Source organism: Emydura macquarii, unplaced genomic scaffold, assembly GCF_026122565.2.
Source record: "Emydura macquarii macquarii isolate MOO-44397 ecotype Brisbane River unplaced genomic scaffold, CSIRO-AGI_Emac_v2 contig_2768, whole genome shotgun sequence".
NCBI lineage: Eukaryota > Metazoa > Chordata > Testudines > Chelidae > Emydura > Emydura macquarii.
Window position 1 is genome coordinate 44,791,846 of NW_027132905.1, and position 22,679 is coordinate 44,814,524.

The 22,679-nt window shown below is 40.7% G+C and overlaps 1 protein-coding gene across 3 annotated transcripts in view; it reads right to left on the bottom strand.

Moving 5' to 3' along the window:
• The window catches only part of RERE (arginine-glutamic acid dipeptide repeats), a 361,123-nt gene extending 343,991 nt beyond the window's left edge, over window positions 1-17,132 (bottom strand). For all 3 annotated transcript variants that reach the window (XM_067567315.1, XM_067567314.1, XM_067567311.1), the window contains exon 1: window positions 16,770-17,132. The gene's annotated coding sequence lies outside the window, so the exon portion shown is untranslated. The remainder of the gene's footprint in view (window positions 1-16,769) is intronic.
• Window positions 17,133-22,679: the final 5,547 nt, after the last annotated feature.

A 22,679-nucleotide genomic window follows, 5' to 3' on the forward strand; every position in this document is an offset into this window, starting at 1 on the left:
CAGCCATCTAGTTTCAATGTTCCTTCATCCCCTTCATGTTTTGAAGTGATTCCCACATTTTCTAGTGTTCTGTAGAATATTTTTCAGAACATGCCATTACAATTAATAAGTAGTTCCATTGCAACAAGGTAACGACTAAATCAACGGAAACACTGACAATTACTATTATAGTACAGGTTGTTTTTAAAATTTAACGCCGCTTAATCTAACCCTGTCCCACATTAGAAAGTATCATCTTTAAAAAGACCTGCTTGTTCTTGTCATAGACCCTGTCCCAATCTAGTATCTTCCATTTTAGTCTCCCGCTGTTATTAGCAAATTAATAGCACGACCCAATACTGTGTATGCAACAAGTATTTGACTAACATGCCAACATAAATGTATTCTCTTCCATTTAACCACTGATTAACCTTTTATGAATATAATTTTCCAGGAAGTAACTGGTAATACAGGATAAACCCAGTACAAGTTTAATTAAAATACAGTATTATATATAGCTGTGTGTTTACCAATTCTTTCACGCTAAAAAAGTGAGAGTGCCTATTATTAATAGCTTTGTTAATCTGGCAAATTGGAGTGCACGTAATGAGCTGAAGAAGCATCCAACAGACCATTTCACACAGAAAAATTAGTTTCCACAAATTATAATTTGCCTTGGTTTAAGCATCAGGCCCTATTTAAATTGTTTAACTGAAATGTTATACAGAATTGTGCATTCCCCTATTTAAAAGGAAATCCAGTACCAAATAGCTCACTATTATAGGCTACCATGAGGTTAGACACAAGAAAGCAGTTTTCCTTCCCAGAAATGCAGAAGATGGGCCACTTGGTTGTCAGATGTAAAATCACCAGAGTTTGTTTGTAAGATAGGAACCCTAATTCTCTGGATGTAAAAAGCAGCATTTACTATTTGTAAACCCACCTCATATAATCATTTAAACTGTTACAGTCTTATCAAAGCTGTGAACCTTTTAGACTAAAAACAGAATTTACCAATCACAAGGCAGAGTGGAAGCACAAATGTTCCTTTTAACCCATTTCGGTTTTTTACAGTTTTTTTCTTAGATGCTTAAGGCTCTCCAAAATCCTCTAGGATGGGCATCAAATAGGGTTCTAACTGAAACACACAATTATATACCACAAACTTGAGTACGCTTCCCAAACAGCAATATGGTTTCATTTTGGTTCTTGCATTTCATTCTTTAAAAAACAAGGATAAAGGGGGAAAACAAAGGCTCCGACATGTTTGACTGTCATCATATATCAAGCTATCACATGCTTCAAACATATAATGAAGAGGATTCAGAGGAAAGAAGGGATACCCAAGTTGCAGAAAGGACCCTAAGTAGTTATAGGCACAGAGCTACAGCCAGGTCTACACTAGGAGCGCTTTGTCAGTAAAGCATTTTCAGTATAGCTAAACGGACATGCTATACTGAAAAAGCGCTCCTAGAATGGATGCAGCTTTTACTGGCAAAGTTACACTTTTGCTAGTTCAGCTTATTCCAGCTTTCCTACCCCCTGAATGAAACAAGCTACATTGGTAAAAACTTAGCTTTGTTGTTAAAACTCAGTTCACACTAGGGACTTTTGCCAGCATAGCTATTCAGTCAGGGATCACACCTCGTCACATCCCTAACCAACACAACTACAGATACGTACTATTTTGAAAAGTTCAAAAGATTTCTTGTGCCCCCTCCCACACACACACAAAAGTGAGCTGCCTTACAATGCACAGTACAAATAACGATACGCCATTCAAGATCAAGTCTGTTATCCTGCCTCTCTGGCAGCAGCCAACCCCTGATGCTTCAAAGGAAGACAAATCTCATAATGCACCTATATCAATGGTGTATAGTATATGCTATTTTGGTTAACGTGTGTCACTACTACCATTTACTGACTAGCATGTCAGACCTGCTCAAATGTGTGCCATGAGCCCCAATACTGCTAGAGATAAAGGAGATTCTCCTTTAGCAACAGTGACACAGACATGGGCTTTTTGAAGCAATAGGACCCAAGTTCTACACCCACTTAAAACTATGAAATCCAAAGTGACCATAAACCATAGTAAAGCCACAACCCAAGTAATTCTAGGTGAAGCAAAATACCTTTCTGTCCAGATTCTGTGGTGATACAAATATCACGAACACCCAAAATAAACAATTACTAAATTATTCCAACATTGGATAGGTGGGAATTCTTTCATGAACTTTGAAGTGATCAAACAACCCTAAAACAAGTCATTATTTATCCAGCCAGCCAGCCAGCAAGGAAACAGATTTCAGATTCAAAATTCTAAAAACACACAAGAAAACCAACTAGCAAGTAAAGAGATTTTTACAAAAATATGAAAGTTATCTTGACTGGATCCAGATAAAAGATGAAGTTGTCACTGAAACTTTGAGCAAAGAAATTTTGGATCCTGAATTTATCACCATCAGTGGAGGCCAGAAAAACAGTTTCATATAGAGATGAAAAAGCAGGAACTGAAAGGAAATTTCATGTACTTAGGCCAAAGCTAACTTTTCATAATACAACAGGTTCTAAATCCAAATTGTCAAATCTAGTATTCCTCTTACAACGGACACTCAAAAAGACATGTGGATGACTATACACGGCTCATAGCTACCAAAACTTTACTTACCTCCAATCCTTAAAAAAGGCTTTTCCAGCCGCACACACACACACCCCTACAGATTAATGTCTCTCCAACTGCTAAGTACTTGACCTTCCTTCCAAATCAAAGGGGACACTGTCTCCTTCTCTCCTACGAACTACTTATCTTGGTTGCTTCTGGCACCAGAGAACATGCCTTAAACTGCCCCTGCATGTGCACAAGAACAGAGGTTGATCCTGCCCCTCGTACAGGAAACCAGATATCCATAAGATCTTGACATGCTATATAGTACCTCCAATGTGCATTTTCAACAGCCATTTATCTTCCCTATATCACCATCACACATTACTGTAGAATGCACTGAGCCAGAAGAAAAGCAGAGGTTTCCATGCCTTGTCTACAGAGCTACAACAAATTATGTTCTACAAATTGATGTTATAGAATTGCCACTGTAAATGTACATAACTAAGTGCAATTTTTTTCTCCCAGTGATTTCTAAGTGCAAAATACCACATATGGTTATGTTTAGATTTATTTACTAAGTTGTCTATACAGATCATCAAGAACCAGAGGTCAATCGGTACATATATACATACTACTAATAGGCAAAGATGACTGCATCAATTATCTGTCCAAACACCTGAGCAATAAAGATGGTTGTAATGTTTTCAGGAAGAAAAAAATTAAAAAACAGCAAAAAACACACAAGGTGCCCCATCTTATGGCAGCTTTCAAAACTATATCCTCTAGGTACTGTACTGTAGCTACATTAAAGACGGGTCAGGTTCCCATCTCTTGAATTCTTTTGAGGTGTTCAATTACCTGACAACTCCCCAAGATGCCAGAGCCTTTCAGTGCCCTTTTCCCTCCAAGTCTTCTCTCTCAAATCTGAAATGTCTTAAACAAGACTGAAAACTGCAGAAGCTTCAAAGAAGCTGGGGTCTGTTTTGATACTGGTCGTTTTAAAGGAATCATTACACTGAACAGCACTGACAACATGTGAAGCCCACCTTGATGACAGCTCTATCAAAGGTCTAAATTAATGGGCAATCACAAGTCACCATAGCAGGTATAAAAACAGCATGCGGTGCTCTGCAAGTACTTTTCAGCTTTAATATTTCTAGCCTCCACAGTCTTTTGAAATCCAAGGTTTTATTTTTAAGGCTATAAGAGAGACAGTCCACATTACGGATGACTGGCAGCCAGTGTGTTATTTGTGAAAAGTATAAACAGTTGCAGGATTTAAGAACAGTAGATATACGGGTGTGAGAAAGCAGATGAGAGCCATCAATATCTTAAAGGGATGTGGAAGAGATGCCACATGGACCTTTACAGGAAACAATTTTGCTCTGAAAACTGAAAATCTCTTGGCAAAGTGCTTCAATTAGAATACACACAAAAATGCTCAAAAGAATAAGGTATCGAGAAAGAGAACTCTGAGCATCCTGACTTGGGTACTGTTCTTACAGCAGTCTCCCTCTCTGTGCCCTCAATCCCAGCAATAAGAAACCTATCCAGATCTGGTGAGTGTAATCCAATATATTTGTACAGGTTGTTATGAAACTCAGCAGTTTATCCCTGAAGTTGCTATTTATGGGTAAACATCCTAAACAGAGGATATGTATAGCATATATGTTGCCTGAGAAGACAATATGAGCACCTACTCATTCATGACTATGAAGATACAGTAGAAATCCCAAGAAGTGCAGAGATTACCACACAAAAAAAGCAACAACAACAAAAAAATTCACACACACACACACCAGGAGAAAACTGAAGTCTTCCAAGAATAGCAACAGAAAGACCAAGGCCCAGTACTTCCAATGGCTGGCTTTACATCAATTTAGATACAATCAAAGGAATAGTAAGGAATGTAAACTATTGCTGGGCTTAATGTAGTCATCCTCCCGAACACCATTTTCATATTATGCTTCCTCAGTTACAAATCATTTGTTCTGTTATATTTGAGGTTAAAGTTTTGTGCAGATTTCTCAAGAGACTAGTTGAGTTTAAATGAATTATAGCGGATGTTGACTGTACGCAATAAAAGAGAAGGGCACATATGTTGTCTTAGCAGCTGTCTTTACATTAACTATTATTGCCATTACCTCCCTCCCAGGGTTTTGTTTCTTCCAATTGTAAGGAACTGGCTGTATGCATGCTTTGTTAAAAGCAAAAATACCATGATTAAACAAGCAATTAAATATCTGAATACCTATTGTAAAATGACATTCAAGAGAGATACATACACTTACACACACACATAATTTTGGCTGAGCTCTTCAAGACAGACAAATGTTCATGACAAGCAACTTGCCAAACATCAAGGAAAATGAAAACATCAGAGAGATCCACTGGGCTCTTGATCAACCTTAGGTTTCCACTGTAAGAGAACACATGCTTGTACAAGTGGATTACAGTGGGCAGAGGGGGATGCAAGAAGGGTGGCGACCCAACAGGGATGATAAATTATAGGGAACTTGTCAGACAGGTTTCTTCATTTTCTAGGAGCCTAAGCATATCAAAGTAAGACAGGCAGAATAAAGTCACAACCAAGATATAATAGAATTCAGTCCTTCTCTCCTGTGGAGAACGAGCATAGGAGAAAGCAAAACAGCGAGAGTCCTGTGGCACCTGAAAGACTAACAAATTTGTTTCGGCATAAGCTTTTGTGGGCAGAAACCCACGTTAGTCTTTAAAGTTAGTCTTTCAGGTGCCACAGGAGTCTCGCTGTTTTGCTAAAAACAGACTAACACAGCTACCCTTCTGGAACTCATAGGAGAAAGGTAAATGATAGAGATTGTGCTCTGGGGCTTGTATGGGGTTTGAACAAAAAAAATTCCAGCAGTCACCAGGGAATAAGTCTCAAATAGTTCACTGGAAATGGAGACCTCTGCAGTTAAGAGGGAAGCCCTGTATTCAAGCTGCTAGAGTGTTAAACCGGGTGCCATTCTGTGCACTCGTGCTGTGCAAAAATTGTTAACCTAGACTCCAGCACCATTCTCCTTCTACCTCAAAGAGCTGAATGAGCAGAAAATTGAATTAAAAAGCACAGAAAAGGCATTTAAATTAAAACTACAAATCAAAGCAACAAGAAACTTGCTTCTCAGAGCAGAGAAAATATCAGACAGGAAAAGGAACAGTAACAAGAAAAGATATGTCAAAGAGACTAAAGAAAAGACATTTTAATTTAAATGAGAGGGCTGAGTAAAACAAATACCTGTGAAAAACATATCCCAATGTGACAGGGAAAAAATGGTAGCAAAGAAACATGAAAAAAAATTTAAAAATTTAATAAACAAGGAAAGAGGAGGGACTGAATCGCTTAAGAGATTGGTAACTGGCTATAAAATATTCATTTCTAAGATTGGGATTTTTTAGGAACCTAAGGGACTTAGGCAACCATTTCCCATTATCTTTTAATGGGATTTAAGTGTATAACTACTAGGCTTCTCGGGAAAATACAGCCTAAGCTGCAGATTCATATCTGGGTTAGATCAACAGCGACCATCTGATGACTGGCAGACCATGTGAATGCGAGTTTGGGTCTCCATCTGAAGATTATGTGGACACGTCACAGATCCCTGTGGATTGGCAAGCTCAGTAAAGATGTTATAGACTGCTTGGACCCCGGAGACTAAACTAACCTCTCATTTTTGAAAGGGGGACCCTCCCATCAGGGCTGTGGCACACGGACAGGACACAAAGTAGATTATACTCATGCTGGGAATCCTAGTTCCAATCCTGCAAAAACGCTTATGTAACTTTAAATCGGTGAGTAGTCCCATGAAAGTTAGTGGGCTACTTACATGCTTGGCACTCAGCAAGCACATAACTGTTTCCAGGATCAGGGAAGGAGAAAAGAAATCACTTGTTAATGGCTTTTATTACATTAAAAATGAAAAAGTTCTATTAAAATACGAACAAACTGAGTAGCAGAAGCCAGGTTACTGGAACTCCAGCCTCCTCCCTGAGCAGAGGCTAAAGCCTGGTCTACACTAGAAAACTGAGCTGGCTTAACTACTTTGCTCAGGGGCGTGAAAAATTCACACTCTGAGTGGTGCAGTTAAGCCAACCTACCCCTCCGCCCCCTAGTGTAGACAGCGCAAAGTTGACCTAGCTACCGCCTCTTGGGGAGGTAGATTACCTATGCTGACAGGAAAACGCCTCCCTTTGGCGTAAGCCGTGTTTACATTGAAGTGCTACAGAGGCGCACCTGTACTGCTATAGCATTTTAAGTGGGGACCATGCAACAGAAACCCATCCTCCAGTCACACAAAGAACCATCTTCAATGGATTTCAAAACAAATTAAGAAACAGTGTTTAAATGTACAGACAAGCACAGAGTCTGCTTCCTGCATGCCAAGTATTAGCCTCAACTCCAGAACCTGTAAGATTCAATGCTTCTTCCCATTCCCGCTAGACTACATAGCGAATTAAGAAATCATATTTAAAACAGCCTTAAATTCAGTTCCTACTAACCCATTTTCTAACATTGCCAGGCCAGAATGCAAGAACAAGAACAAACGGTCTAACAAGCAAGCGGACATTACGCACACAAACATGCCTTTTCTAAGCTTACTCATTATATACAACTGTATTTCTCTCTAACTTGGGATCCTCATTCAACATTTACATCTTCAAGTTAACAAGGCTGAAAAGCAAAAACCTGACCCCATTAATATTAATAGGACCAGGATTTGGCATAAAAAAAAGGATTTGTTTGAAATATTAATTTTGTGACTAAAGAAAACAGAAAGTAAGGCATCTGCATGATGGCCATTTTCCAGAGAACAATTTTAATCACAGAAAGAGTCAGTATATAATGAAAGGGAGCCAAAATGTATAAATACGTACAGTTGAGAGCCCGACTGACTATGATTCTGCTACTATAAAGTCAACAGGCACATGTTGAAATTAAACGAAAGCGGACAAACCAGAAATTAAAAGGTTAAAGTAATTCACAAAATGGGTACAGGCAAACTCAACAGGAAAGTAAACAGTTTAAAAAGTCTCAAGAATTCATGGAAGAGCACTAGACGTTCAGAAATAAACTTTAGAAGACTTCTGCTAAATTTAATTATAGAAAGTGGAGAAAGATACAAGTTCCTGGGCTAGTAGTTCTGCCACATGCAACTGAAAAACAAGATTATTGCAGTTCTACACAATTCCGAGAGCTAGACGCTTTCCAGAGCTGCCATTTCAAAAGGGTTGTATGTAGTGCTAACTACTTATGCTAAACTATCTGTTCAATCCTGTATTTAGCTGTGGCACTAAGTACCTCTCCCAGACCTGAGGAAGAGTTTTGTGTAGCTTGAAAGCTACTCTCTCATATCAACAGAAGTTGGTTCAATAGAAGATGTTACCTCACCCATCTTGTCCCTCTAATTTCCAAAGAGGTCACAGTTAATGTGGTATATTTTTATATCCGAAAGTCTAAAACAATGAGTCACTTACACGATCTCAGAGAAACATGGCAAAATACTGTGCCATCAAGATTACGCTTCAAAATCAACTGGAGGTTGAAGGGGACACTAGTTTTGATAGATAAAGACATGGCATTTATTTTTATTAGAGATGCCTCATTCTTGGACAGCAGCAGACATACCACAAGTCTTATGCAACTGACAACTTTTCAGGCATGTGACATCCTAAAATTATGTATTCTTTCTAAGGCATCTTTTGTTAACCTAGACAAGCCAGTGGACTTTCAAAGATGATAGAATGAATTTAGAATAAGGGTAAGGTGAAGCTTTTTATGTGGTGATGCTCGTCACTAATTAGGCTGTGGTGGGTATTCACACATAAACGTGTGAATAACTCTACACTAAATTCTGCAGTTCACTTTTAAAATGGTATCACAATGAGATATATGCAGTCTTGATAGAAAGAGGATAGCTGCTACAAAGTGTATAAATATAAACCCAAAGGGGCATAAACTTACGCTAAGAAAAAGGTTACTAGAGGAGCAAAGGTGGAGTTCCATGAGAGTTCTTACTGTAATGGGTAAAGCAAATTCTGATTCTGTCACAAGAGCCATACAAGTAAAACCCCTGGGGCTCTTGCAAAGCCCCAGCTCACCAACACAAATCTGATTGTAGGCTTAATATTTAATGTCTGCATAAGCTAGATATATTTATCACTTTGGATGGCAAGACTATAGGTGCTTTGGGATGAAATTTAAATTAAGACATTTCATCAACATTCATCTTATCTGCACAATTCAAGTTTGATATAGACAAAGGAAAACAATGCATGGAAGACAGCACAAAATATTTGAGAGGAAAATATCAATTAAAAAATTAAATAATTTCTGTCTGAAGGCCTTCGCTTACTATTTTACAGGGAACATTTAGCAGCAAGATATACGTAAGTAATAAGAGGTAGAATTTTTCAGTTTGTTTACTTTGTGCATTTGAAAGCACTTTGTATATAGCCAGTCAATGTCATGATTCCCAGTAGCCGGCCAGGCCCCAAACCTGAAATGAGACCCTTGTGCTCATGTGAATGCCACGTGATACCAAGGTGGGGTCTATACAAGTGCCAGGAGCCACCCAGGTGGATCCAATTGCAGGATCAGAGCCTTAGTTAAGTAGTTTCTCTTGTTCACGGGGCAAAAGCACACCCAACAGGGGAGAGAAAGAACATATATTAAAAAAATAGGAAACTATGACTGTAAAAAACAATTAGTAGCAAACTCAGGGCAGATGCAATACCTGAAATTCCTTTTAACTCTTTTTTTTTTTTTTCCCCCAACTGACTGGATTTCAAGTCGACAGTGTCAATTTTATACAGCCGGCGGAATTAAGTACTTAAAATATTCAGCAGAAGTAGTATACTCTATCATAGACCAAAATTTGATTCAAGACATTTTAGTCTCAATAACATTGTGATAAATAGGAGAACAGAACCACTGGACCTTTTGTATGCTAGGCACTGGTGTACTGTTAACAGAAAATACGTTTTCAAAATATAAAGCTATGAATAGCCAGGTTACTTCAGTTCTTATTCACTATAACATCTGAGATTTTCCTTCATTTACTTCACGCTTTAAATCAACACCCATAGAAAACTGAACAGAGCAAAATTTAGTAGGATACCTGCTGCTACAGTTAAATTTCTACTAATTAATTATTTTAAGATTACGTACATGCAAAATTTTAAAGCAATCTTTATAGATGTGCTTACCAAATCCATACAGCACTCATTTTATACTACATTTTAAGAGTTTCGCTTTCAAGAGAAGTGTAACACCAGCATGCTGAAAGACTGACAAAGCCACCACCACTTACTTCTTATATGACATATTTCAAAGAGTTTCATAAAGGAGGGCATTATCCCCCTTTTAAGTAGAGGAAACAGTGATGCAAGTCACCACCTACGCTACAGCTTTAGCTTTACTTTTCTCTTGATCAACCTACTATTCTGTGTATTCAATTAACTAAATAGTTATATTTAAACATTCAATTGAAATGGAAACTGTCAACTAATATTTTAGATTGTCTTTTACTCAGTTGTCGGCAATCCCTTCCTTCGGTATGTTTCTAATGCAGAAGAAGTCAGCACAGTATTCTTATCTTGTTTTCTTCCTTGCTTATACATCAGCCTCTTTGAAGGGAAGAGTTGGGCACAGCTACAAGCATTATAAAAGCTTAAGTAAAATGCTGCTAGGAAATCAACGTAAGTAGTACAATTCTTCATTGTGGTTCCTGTTCCATGCACCTTCCTCTCCAAAAAGTGCCTTATTTTAATTCTTATCAACTTATTAACAACATCCTAATATTCACAGTGATGCCATCCCTGCAGCTAGCTTCCAATTCTTCCATTGCAAGGAACAGACTTATTGTCATTGGACTGTAAACCTCATTTCAAGCTGAACTGAAGTAAACAAAAAAATAAACAAAAATGAAACAAGTAGCATTTGATGCGATCAACAGGATTTTTGCTGTTTGTTTTTTGCTTCCAACACTTCAGAGTCCCATCGTGTCGGGAGATAACATTCTTTCCATTTTATTTTCCCTCTTTCGAAAAAGCCTACTTTATTTTGTTATTTTACAAGGGATATTTGTCAAGCTGTGTACATTGAAAGTGTAGATTTAAGACCATGTACAAAATCATGTACAAATAGAAGCACTCATTTGTTGTACTTTAAATATTTTAAAGAATGTCATTTGTTTGGATTTAAACATTTTCCTCTGCAACCCAGACCACTGCACCGTGCTTGTCAGCTGAACCAGAAAGCAAAAAAATAGAATTTTTTAAAAAGTTAATTCGTCTGTTGTCCAAACTAAGAAAAATGCACCAAATGAACAGTGTAACAGAGGAAAACCAATTCAGAAGTTTTAAGGCCAGAAGAGACCATTGTGGTCATCCAGTCTGACCTCCTTCATAAAAGCGACCATGGGACTTCCCTGAATTAATTATTGCTTCCAGTCCAATAGCTGTGCTTGAGCTACAGCATGTCTTTTAGAGAGACATCCAATCTAGATTTAAAGTCTTCCAGTAACAGAGAATCTGCCACAACCCTTGATAAGCTGTTCCAATGGTTAATTACCCTCAAGACTAAACATTTTACTCATCTTTACAGATACTTTTAAAAAATTATTTTGGTTTTAATAATCTATTGTATTAGTAGAAGCATAAGGTAAGGAGAATTGGGTTTTATTTTAAAATTCTTGTTATAAGATAATAATGAAGAGGTTTCATACTACAACACAAGAGAAAAGTTAATATACAGAAACCAAATCAAGAGTTGCGTTGATTTGAAATAATGGAATTTTATAAAGATTAAGACCCTACACCTCCAGTGGAGACTTGTGTGGGTGCAGGGGTCTGCCCACATGGCTGTGATTGCAGGATCTGAGCCAACATTGGATAACCAAGTACTTTTTCCATATTAAAATTCTGATGGCTGAATTTTTTGAATATTGTATTGAGATGCCAACATCACAGAGAAAATTTAAGTGTGTGTTAATGAAGCTCAGTATCCTTTAAAGATGAAGTCCTTGAAACCAAAGCCACCACTAGGCAAACTTAACCTGTTAACAGCTCTGCTGATAAGTTAAGACAGGTTCTGCTGTGCCACTACAGACCCTATAATGCAAACTTGCAAAATTCTACTTGCCCAATTGCCCAAGACAAGTATTTTTAAATTTATTTTTTAAATCACTCAAGTAACCTCTCAGCCTGCCTACCCCCTTTATTGCAAGGATGCACAAATGCATTTTGGGCCCAAGATGCTAAGTGAACACACATTGATGATTAATACAACTGTTAATACTACAACTAATGCTGACATAGCAAGGAACATGGCATTTACAGTTACTAAGCAGAAGTGAAATCAGGAGGAAAATCATTATGAATCACATGTTTTATCCTGTAATGTAGCATTTAGAAAACCTTTTTATTTTTTCACTGCCCCTATCCTGCAATGAGATATTTGGGGACATATTTCTGCACCTGTGCAGAACCCCAATGAAGTCAATGGGACTCTGCTTGGGTGCAAAGGGGTCTGGATGAATAAATCCAATTACAGGATTGGCACCTAAGGCAGCTTTGCCTCTCCTAGATGCAGTCACCATTTCAGGCCCCAGAATAGTAATTCTTCACACTTGTATCTTTCAGCCAGGGTTCTCAAAGGCCTTGTCTACACTAGGAACTTCAGATAAGTCTCCCTCTGTTACTCTAAGAGCATAAGAATGGCCATATTGGGTCAGACCAATGGTCCATTTGGCTCAGTATCCTGTCTTCCAACAATACCCAATTCCAGGTGCTTCAGAGGGAATGAACAGAACAGGTAATCATCAAGTGATCATCCCGTCGGGCATTCCCAGTCTCTGCCTAACAGCAATCCCTGCCCATCCGGCTAATAGCCATTGCTGGACATATCCTCCATGAACTTTAGTTCTTTTTTTTAACCCTCTTATCTTGGCCTTCACAACATCCTCTGGCATGGAGTTCCACAGGTTGACTATGTTGTGTGAAGAAATACTTCCTTTTATGTTTTAAACCTGCCGCCTATTAATTTCATTTGGTGACCACTAGTTCTTGTGTTATGAGAAGGAATAAATAACACTTCTTTATTTACTTTCTCCACACCAACCAATCATGATTTTATAGACCTCTATCATATTCCTCCTTGGTCATCTCTTTTCCAAGCTGAAAAGTCCCAGTCTTATTAATCTCACTTATTATGGAAGCTTTTCCATAACCGTAATCATTTTAGTTGCCCTTCTCTGTACCTTTTCCAATTCCAATATATGTTTTTGGAGAAGGGGTGACCAGATCTGCATGCAGTATTCATGTGGGCATACCATGGATTTATAAAGAGGCAATATAATATTTTCTATCTTATTATCTATCCCTTTCCTAATGATTCCTAACATTTTGTTAGCTTTTTCACTGCTGCTGCTGCACACAGAGTGGACATTTTCAGAGAACTATCCACAATGAGTCCAAAATATATTTCTTGAGTGGTAACAGCTAATTTAGACCCCATCATTTTATATGTAATGTCATCTGCCATTTTGTTGCCCAGTCACCCAGTTTTGTGAGATCCCTTTGTAACTCTTCGCAGTCTGCTTTGGACTTAACTATCCTAAGTAGTTTTGTTTCATCTGTGAATTTTGCCACCTCACTGTTTACCCCTTTTCCCAGATCATTTATGAACAGGCTGAACAGTGCTGGACCCAATACACTCCCCTGGGGGACACCAATATTTACCTCTCTCCATTCTGAAAACTGACCACTTATTCCTACCCTTTGTTTCCTATCTTTTAACCAGTTACTGATAGAGGAGAGGACCTTCCCTTTTATTCCATGACAGCTTACTCTGCTTAAGAGCCTTTTGGGAGGGACCTTGTCAAAGACTTTCTGAAAATCTAAGTTCACTATATCAACTTAATCACCCTTCTCCACATGCTTGTTGACCCCCTCAAATAATTCTTCTAGTAGACTGGTGAGGCATGATTTCCCTTAACAAAAACCATGTTGACTTTTCCTCAACAAATTGTGTTCATCTATGTGTCTGATAATTCTATTCTTTACTATGCTTTCAGCCAAATTGCCTGGTACTGAAGTTAGGCTTACTAGCCTGTAATTGCCAGGATTGTCTCTGGAGCCTGAAGCCTGGAGCTAACACCAGAAAAAGCTCCACATAGAAAGTTGTGAAGCATTAGAAAGCCACTGGAGGTTTTTATGATGTCATATAGACGTGCTTTGAGATGGGTTAGAAACAGCAACAGTAAATGTGCCTGTGACTGATCTACACTAGTGCTCTCACTATTGGTACCGCCACTGGAGCTGCACTTGTGATAAAACATGGAAAATTTTCCTAAAAATCCTCAATCCAGAGGCAGCCACCATATTTTACAAAGCTGAGGAAACAGGCACTGAAGGGAAAAGTGATTTGGCCACAGTTACACACAGTAGGTCAGTGCCAAAGTCAGAAATGTAATGTGGAAGTCTTGACTCCAGTTCCCTACTCTAGCCATCACACTATTTACCCTACTAATCCATAAAGTTCTGATAGTAGTGCCTCAAATGTCTTCTCACAGGACCAAATACACTGGGATCATTCCTTCCCCACCCATATATTTATACCTCTCTTCCGACTTCTGCACACCTCAAAGTTGGAAGGCACTGGTGAGTCGTCTGAGGATTGGTCACACAGAGTTGCCAAGTGGCAAATCCTGTCCTATTTGGGCAGCCTCAGACCACACTGTAACTGTAATCAATTTACAAATGCCACTAGAAAACAAAAGCCATTCAAGAAGCTACACACACACATCCAGTTTAGAATAGACAGAGGCAATGTAATGCAAAACATTTGTCTACCCTTAGACCACCTTTTAATCTAATCATAGCTCCTCACTCGCACCTATCCCCTTCCATTCACTGTATTAACCTTAAGCATGGTCTTTAACAAAATATTCTCCCTCAATAAAAATCTCGTCTACTCTCTCCACCCCACCCTGCACAAAAGAAAAATCTTAATCAGAGATACACAAATCCAGGGAAAAAAGCATCTTGCCCTGGAAATTTTTTTCAGGGAGGGGTAGATGGGGGGGGAGGTGAAAGGAAGTAGTCCATGAGCTCAGAAGGTAAAGTGCACTATCCCATCTTTACACAGTCACGAACAAACAAAAAAGAAACAGCAGCAGAAGCCAGCCCAGAGAAGGGGAGGAGGGAAGAAGAGGCTGAACGTTTTGGTGTCCTTTAGTTTCCGATTTACTCTTTCGCCTCTGCAAGGTTACAGAAAGGCCATTCAGGAGGCAGGGGGGAAGGGACATGGATAGAAAATACTGCCCTGATCCTCCATTGCTCAAAAGAAAGAAAAAAAAAAACACAAGAGACTGTGTTTGTGTGCAAGTATGGTCCCAAATATGGGAGAGTGAATGAGAAAGAACAATGAGCTCCCAGCCTGGGCATTGTGTGTGTCTCTACCTCCCTCTCTTCCCCCCAGACCTCACCAACTAACAACAACAGAGCCGCAAAGCTGCCATCCACCCAACCCTGGCCATTAAAATCAACCTGTTTGTAATTTACAGGGCAAACACACAGCAGCAAAGCCAAGCTATGCAATATTTACCCACAGATGTTTTTATTTATTTATTTTACACAAATCCATTTTCCCTTCTCCCCTCCTCACCACCACGGGTTGCCTGACTCTAAAAGGAAGCTATGTATACAAAACATAAAAATGTTTCTTGCAATATTAAAACCGAGAAAGCTCCACCATATTACACATTAAACTGAATATGTAGCATGTCTGTATTTTACAGCCTACCACACTTTCCCTCCAACTGAGTAATCAGATTTTTTTTAAAAAATTTTAAAGGAAATATATTTTTTGAATCTTGCCATTTCAGGTTTCTTTCAAAACAAAGTGTTCTTAGTCATATGTAACACTAAAATCAAAATGCCAGATTCTGATCTCAGTTACAGTAATGTAAACCCAAAAGAATTTCACTGTGGCAAATCTGAACTCAAAAGCTAGTCCAATGAGTACATAAAATCCTGCAAGCCTCTGATTTCCAAGAACTTCACAGTTTCCAGGAAAAGAGTCAGTGTGAGAAGTCAGTTAATCAAAAATAACTGCAACCAATATACAAAAATAAATCTGAGGAAAGAGGTACTTCAGTAATGAATCAGGTTGTTTTCCTCCCAGCAACTTCTTGAACAGCCAGTTTCAGAAATGAAACCTGTAATATTGTCTATCTCCCACTGATTTTCTGTTTAGATTTGAGTCTTTTTCTAAAGCACAGAAAGCAGAGAAGAAAAAAATATTTCCCGCATCAAAATTTAGATTTTGCAGTTTGTAATAGTGCCTACTGACACAGGAAAAGTAAAGCGATTCTTACATTTGTAAAAGTGTGTTTATTTTTTAAACACTTGCAACTTCCCCATGCCTCACACTGAAAGGTTCCCTCCTCCAACAACCCTCCTCAGACTGAGAGAGGCAAGATATTTCGCGACACAAAAATAATTCAGTCAGATTCTCCTAAAACAAGAGCTGACAGGAGAAGGAAATAATCCAGCCAGAAACTTTCCTTTCCTTTCTGTGCTACATTCAAATACTGAGAATTCCCTCTCTCCCCACACCCCCAGCCAAACCCTTGACATGCTTTCAAGATGTTCACAGGTTGAAGCATCCTTTTCCCTTCTCTGGTTCATACAGCCCCACTAACTGACAACAAAAACACACAATCCAGCCAGGCACTAATAGAGCAGGCAAAGGGAGAAAGAAATCACGCAAGCTGGACACTTCCCTTAAATTGCAGCCACACAGGCTCCCCCGATTCTCCTCCTACCGCCCCACTCATGCACGAGGTTCACAGTAGCCTGATCCCGCTTCACACAGTCATCATCAAACCTCACAAGTTCACCCAAACGCTCCAGGGGAGGGAGAAGCAGCAGAGAAGTTGGAGACTTTATCTGCCCCCTTTAATTACATGCAGACAGATAAAAGCCCCTGGTTCCCCCCCGCTTCCAATAAAAAAACCCCCAAACCGGACAAATTCACCCAAGCTATTCGAAAGAAACCTCCTTCTCCATCGGACTCCCCCCAACCCATCCTCTGCCCCACAGTCACACACACACGCAACCCAGCGCGGAGGGGGGAGCATCAGCAGGCAAGTGAGAGACTTACCTGCCCCTGATGCTCTACACCATCGATGGGTGTTTGCTGGGGTGCCAGGCAGGCGCTGGAAAGAAGTGGGGAGGCGAGGGAGGGGAGGCGGAGAGGGGGTGGGGTGGGTGGGTGGGTGCGTGTGTGGGGAGGGGGGGGCACAGAGCAGGCACGGCAGTGGGGGAAGGGGGGAGAAAGCGGCCGGAGGCGGGGTGCCGGCCGGGGGCGGGGGGGGGGCTCAGGAGAGCTGCCCTGCGCTCATGGAGTCGGGTCCTTCAGCAGCAGGAGCGCAGGGGCACGGCCGCGGAGGGCTGGGCTAGGCTGGGCCGGGCGGACAATATGCAGCGGCGGTAGAAGGAGGCGACTGAGCGACCCAGCCTGCGAGGTGGGCGCGTGGGAGGGGGGGGGAGGCTCCGCCAGCGTCTGGGGGGAGGGCAGCAGCCGGGCTCTGCCTCCTCCTTCCGGCTCGCACACCGACTCGGCACCCAACCAGGCCGGACCCACACGCCAGTATCCGGCCCGCTGATTGGCTCAGGACCAGGGCCCCGTGACCCGGCAGGAGGCTGGGACCAATCAAGGGACTGGATGGAAGTGATTTAAAAGAATGGGGAGGGGGGGGTGAAGAAGGGTGAGAGCTGAGCCGAGCTTGGGGGGAGCTGAGCTTGGGGTCGGCTTTGAGCTCGGGGGGGAGGCGTGTCTCGAGCTGCAGGGCTCGCGCAGGGGCTGGTGTCGGGCCCGAGCTGGGCGGGTGGGGGTTCTGCTCGGGCTGCTGAGCCGGGCTGGGAGACTCGTTCCCTCCGCTCGGCTCCAGTCCCTGGGGCAGCCCCGTCGCGCTGCCCCAGGGGCAGGGATGCGCAGGAGGAGGGACCCCCGCAAAGTCGGAGCTGAAGGGAAGAGTAGGGCAACATCCCCGCCTTTACACTCACCCTCCTGGGCTGGGCTTGGAGGAGCCGCTCCATATGCACACACCCCCTTTGAGCTGGAGGGACACCCCCCCCCCACAAGCACACACACCCCTGGTGCTGGAGGGATCCACACCCACAAACACCTCTGGCCTGGAGGGTCCCCCACAACTCTTCCTCAGGCCTAGAGGGACCGCCCCCAGTGCACACCCACCTCTGTTCCTAGAGGGACTCCCCTACATCCACACCTACCCCTGACCTAGAGGACTCCCTAATGCACACACCCACCCACTCCTGTGTCTGACCTGGTGGCCCCTTGCAATGCTCCACTCCTGTGCTTGGTTGGGAGACACCCCCTATACATGCATGCACACACACCCCTATACTTGTCTTGAAGTAATTCTAGATGCACCAAATGGCAATGCCATCCCTATGCTATGGGCAGACCACCTTTATTCTCCAGGAGGAAAAAAATGGGTGACCATGCAGGAGAAAGACAGGGAGCAGCTTGTTTAAAGTGGACACCATCTCTGTGTCTTATAGAACTCTATGTCAGTGTTACACCATCTGACCATTTACATGAGATGCCATTTAAAATAACAGTTTGGTTGTTATGCAATGACTGTGGTGAGCGCCCTGAACACACGTTATATAGTTTCCCTTGTATCAGGAAGTGTGAAGTATAAATATAACATGCAATTGATCTAAAGCTCTTTACAATGATAAAGCAAGCAATGCTTTCTAGATCCTGGAAGAGACAGAGAGCAGACTCTGACCTGATCTCTTCTTCAACCAGTCTAAAGTACCATTTAGTACTCCAACTATAGTTGAGGGGCATTTCAGAAATGCTTAAAAGAGGCAATATTTTTAATCAATCATATTAAAATGCTTTAATATACCAGCTGTAGTGAGATATGACTGTGTTAAACCATATCTATAATACATTTGAGGAAACTTTATACACTGTCTCTACTGCCTCATGTAACACTGTGTGCATGGAGAATAGTATAACTGTTTTTCAAGTTCTCCAACACAGAGCACTAGTATGTGTAGGCTCTGAAATACCATATTCAAAGGTATCATATCTCATTCAGTTGTAGGGGGTGATGAAAAGACAGTTTTAGGATTTTCAAAGAATTTCACTCTTATGTTGATGGATTTGGCAGTGTATACGGTAGTTAGTGTGTTTAATTTCAGGGAGGTGGGTTAATTCATGCTCTACGTGCCATTAGGTTTGTTATTTTTCCATTTTCTCTCTCCAGAATGCTTTCCAAGTTCTAATTGAGTTAACTGTGTGTTCCCATGTATAGCTTTCCAGTGGTGGCAAGTATAAAATTCATTCAGCTTGATAGCTCTGTATTAATAACTGCAATGGATAGAGGATATAGGCAGATGCTACTGATAATAAAACTACTAAGAAACAGGTTTGTTAAGAATGGCACCACTGGCTTTTTTTGTTAACCAATGGATGGAGTCTCTTCACCATCCTCAATAGAGCTCACAGACCTTGAAGTGACATCGAAATTTCACCCCCTTTCTGAAATTTGGATGTGTCCCCAAAACAGTTAAAGACCTAAACATTTCATTAACACAGAGTTAATGTTGCCCAGTGGTGCCTCATGCCCATCCAGAACACTGAGTTCAGTTAAACTGAGATTGCTGAAAACCAGGAAGAAGAGTCACAGTGATGCAGGCAAACTTCTGAAAACTAGGAAATACAGAGTTGATGTACACACCAGCATAACCTTAACTCTGTGCACCGGGAGCTGGCAGTCACTACTGGGAATGATCTACATACGGTGTTCACTATGTTAGGCATAGCTATGTTTGATGGAAGGATTGATTGGAGAAGCTTGGCAGAGCTGTGATTGAGATTCGAGATCTGCAGAGTCCAGCCTTCCCCCTCACACACTCCTCAATATGTGATCAAAGGAAAGATGCATGTATACCTTGACAGATCTAACATGCCTCATTTCAGCATTGAGTTCTGTAGTTTGAGTCAGTAGTAGTGCACAGGGCTACCCATGTTACAGAGCAAACTGTATTTTAGATCCCTTTTAGTCCTACAGTGCACCTCTCCGGGGAGAGATTTCACTACCTTCACTTCAGCTCTCTAAAGGAAAAGTCATTCTCCTACCACCTTAGACTGGATCTCCATGCTGCAGCCACCCCGGTTTACCAACTATGTTAACCCAACAGGCCCAATTATTAGACACCTGTAAGCCCTTCTCCTCCAGGAGCCTGTGAAAGCTGCTAATTAAAGTGATTCAGAAACAGCTTCTTCAAAACAAAGTGTTTTTATTCACCCAAATGTACACAGCACATAAAACAAAGGGTAAAACAATAAAGACCTATATGCATATTTCCCTTTACCTAAACCTTAATTTTTCCTTGCAAGCTTTAGTAAATTCCATTCAGCCCAGTTACCTCCAGCTCCGGATTGAGGGAAGAGAGCCGGACTATTGCAGTTTTTCTGTCTCTGTCAGAGGCTCATCTGTAGCTGCTGCTGGCAACTCACTCAATCCTTGTCTTCCTTAGGCCCGCATCATTAAGGTTTATTATTCTGCTTGATCATCAGGTCTGGAGAGAGTATACCATACCAGCCCGGTTGGAGCCAAGCAGAGGCATTCCCCACGTAATAACTTCCCCATTGTTTTTTCAAGGACCCTTGGTCTTCTGGGACTTGAACCTTGTCTTTAGCATTGTTTCATTTCCTGTTTATTTCCTCCTTAACAGCCTCCTCAGATTTAACCCCTTGCAGCCAGGCAAGATAATATCAAACAGGTGAATTGAGGTGTGTATGATATTTATACAAATAATATACATCACTCCCTGATTCTCCTAGATGGTTAGTGTTAGATGGAATTTTGTAGATAAGGGTGAAGAGGTTGTAAAATTTAGGGGGGGGGGGGGGGAAAGAAGAAGAGAGGTTGCTTCCTTAGAGCAGGCTTAGTGTTTGACTGGGAGGAGCACCAGTTCAGTACACAAGTTTTGCCTCACCGAAGAGAAGGTGTTGGACTCTGTCCCATGGTGGTCATATGCCCTGTTCCCTTGGTGTTCTGCATTATCTGCAAGGTCAGTGTGCTGTGGGTGCACTAAGGTAATACTGGGGCATCACTCAAAGAGGGCAGAGTTAAGGTTGTGTGGGTGTGTACCTTAACTCTGTATTTACAAGTTTAATTTTACACTACCATCTTCACTCTATTTCCTAGTTGTCAGCAGCTGGAGTTTAGCTGAACTTGAGAAGGACTAGAGGTACTACAAGGCACCCTTAACTCTGCATTAATGAAGGTTTTTGGGGCATTTCATTTCCTTGTTTTTAAAAAATAATTTTCAGTATCCCCCCCCTACCACAGCCCCACTCTCCTCTTCCACCGCTTCTGGGTCTTTGGCAAATATTATGCTGCCTACACAATGTACTGGCTATATGTTAGTCCCTTCACTGCCTCTGTATCATCACCTCAGCTCCTGTCTCTCTACATGTCCAGCATAGCCTCCCAGGTGTGTGTGGGGAGGGAAGGAACCAAACCACACACAAACCACAAGAATTTTAGATTGAGAGATGTTGTTTATTGGGGGACCCTCTACTTAAGGAGTTTCTTGGTCAGATGACCCCAAATTTGGACTGCTAACACTAACCAACACCTCTGTGAGGCACATCAAATTTCAGACTGAGTAACTGTGCAGATTTTAGAGGACTATATAAAGAGGAAAAAAAACAATCCTTTGAACAGATAGCAATGCCCATTCTTAACTAAAGTGGAATGGGTGCTTTGCTATAACAACAAAACACAAACCTGCGGTTAGGTCTCCTCCATTCTCTCAGCAAGAGCTCTTCTGCTCTAATCAACATCTCTAGAAGTTCACTCTCACCCTCTTTTTATCCTGGGTAGTGTTAACTATTCACACATGCAACAATGTGTCAACAGCTTTATGCAGAATTCTAAACAGCTGCTGGCAGAGTGAATCATCCTAAGGGGCTTGGTAAACTTCAATTTCCCCCCACTAATTTAAGGTCAATAGTTGTTTAGGCCCAGATATTATATGTATGGCTTTTGGTAATGATCAGGAGATGTGAATCTAAGCCTCCTTGGTGAATGACTAACAGCCAGAGTATGCAGGAGCTAGAATAGCCCTACCTCTAGCCCTACATAGCATTTTACTTCTGTGCACAAATCTCTAAAATTGAACAAAAGTTGGCAGTAATAATTCATATTTGAATTCAGCACAGCTCCACAGGGATCTGATTGTGTGGATCAGATTTGCAGGATTGAAGCCATAGAAATAGATATGGGTCTGCCCCAGAAAGATTACAGTGAAGTCTACTATGAAGAATTCCTTTTTATACACTGATGAGTACCTGACATTAAATGGGCAGTTGATAGTAGAGATGGACAAGAGTGAGATTTCAAAAATTTTCTTATCCAAAATTGGGAGAAAAAATTGAAGTCTCAAACTTTCCCAAACCAATAATCTGGGGAAAAAAAGCAAGAAAGAAAAAAAAAAAGTGGATCATGTCAATCAAAATGTTTTGTTTGGATAATTTCAAAATATTTCATTGTAATTTTGATTTTGTTTTAAAGTACATATTAAGTAAAAATTTAATTAACTGGATAATTTAAAAAATAATTTAACTGAAAAATTAAACTTTTAATTAAAAAAAGTTTAACTGGGAGATTTGTGGAAACAGCCTTTTCTGTGAACAGTTTTGGTTTCAACAAATTGGCATTTTCCAGAGTGACAAAAAACATTTTGTTGGAAAATTACTGACCATTTCTATTTGGTAGTTCCAGCTACAAAATTTAGATTTTGTTTTAAAGGCTTTACAGAAATCTGACTACAAATGCTGATATTTAAACTAAACAAAATCCGGAAGCTTTTAAGTCAAACATTTGTAATCCAAACAATGTACTGCTAGTGAAAGACAAAGTGAAACTGAAAACAAAAACTAAACAAATGAAAATAAACAAAAAAATGGAACTGGTGAGTCAGTCTCTGTTGTTTACACTGAATGAAGTGTGAAAAGTGT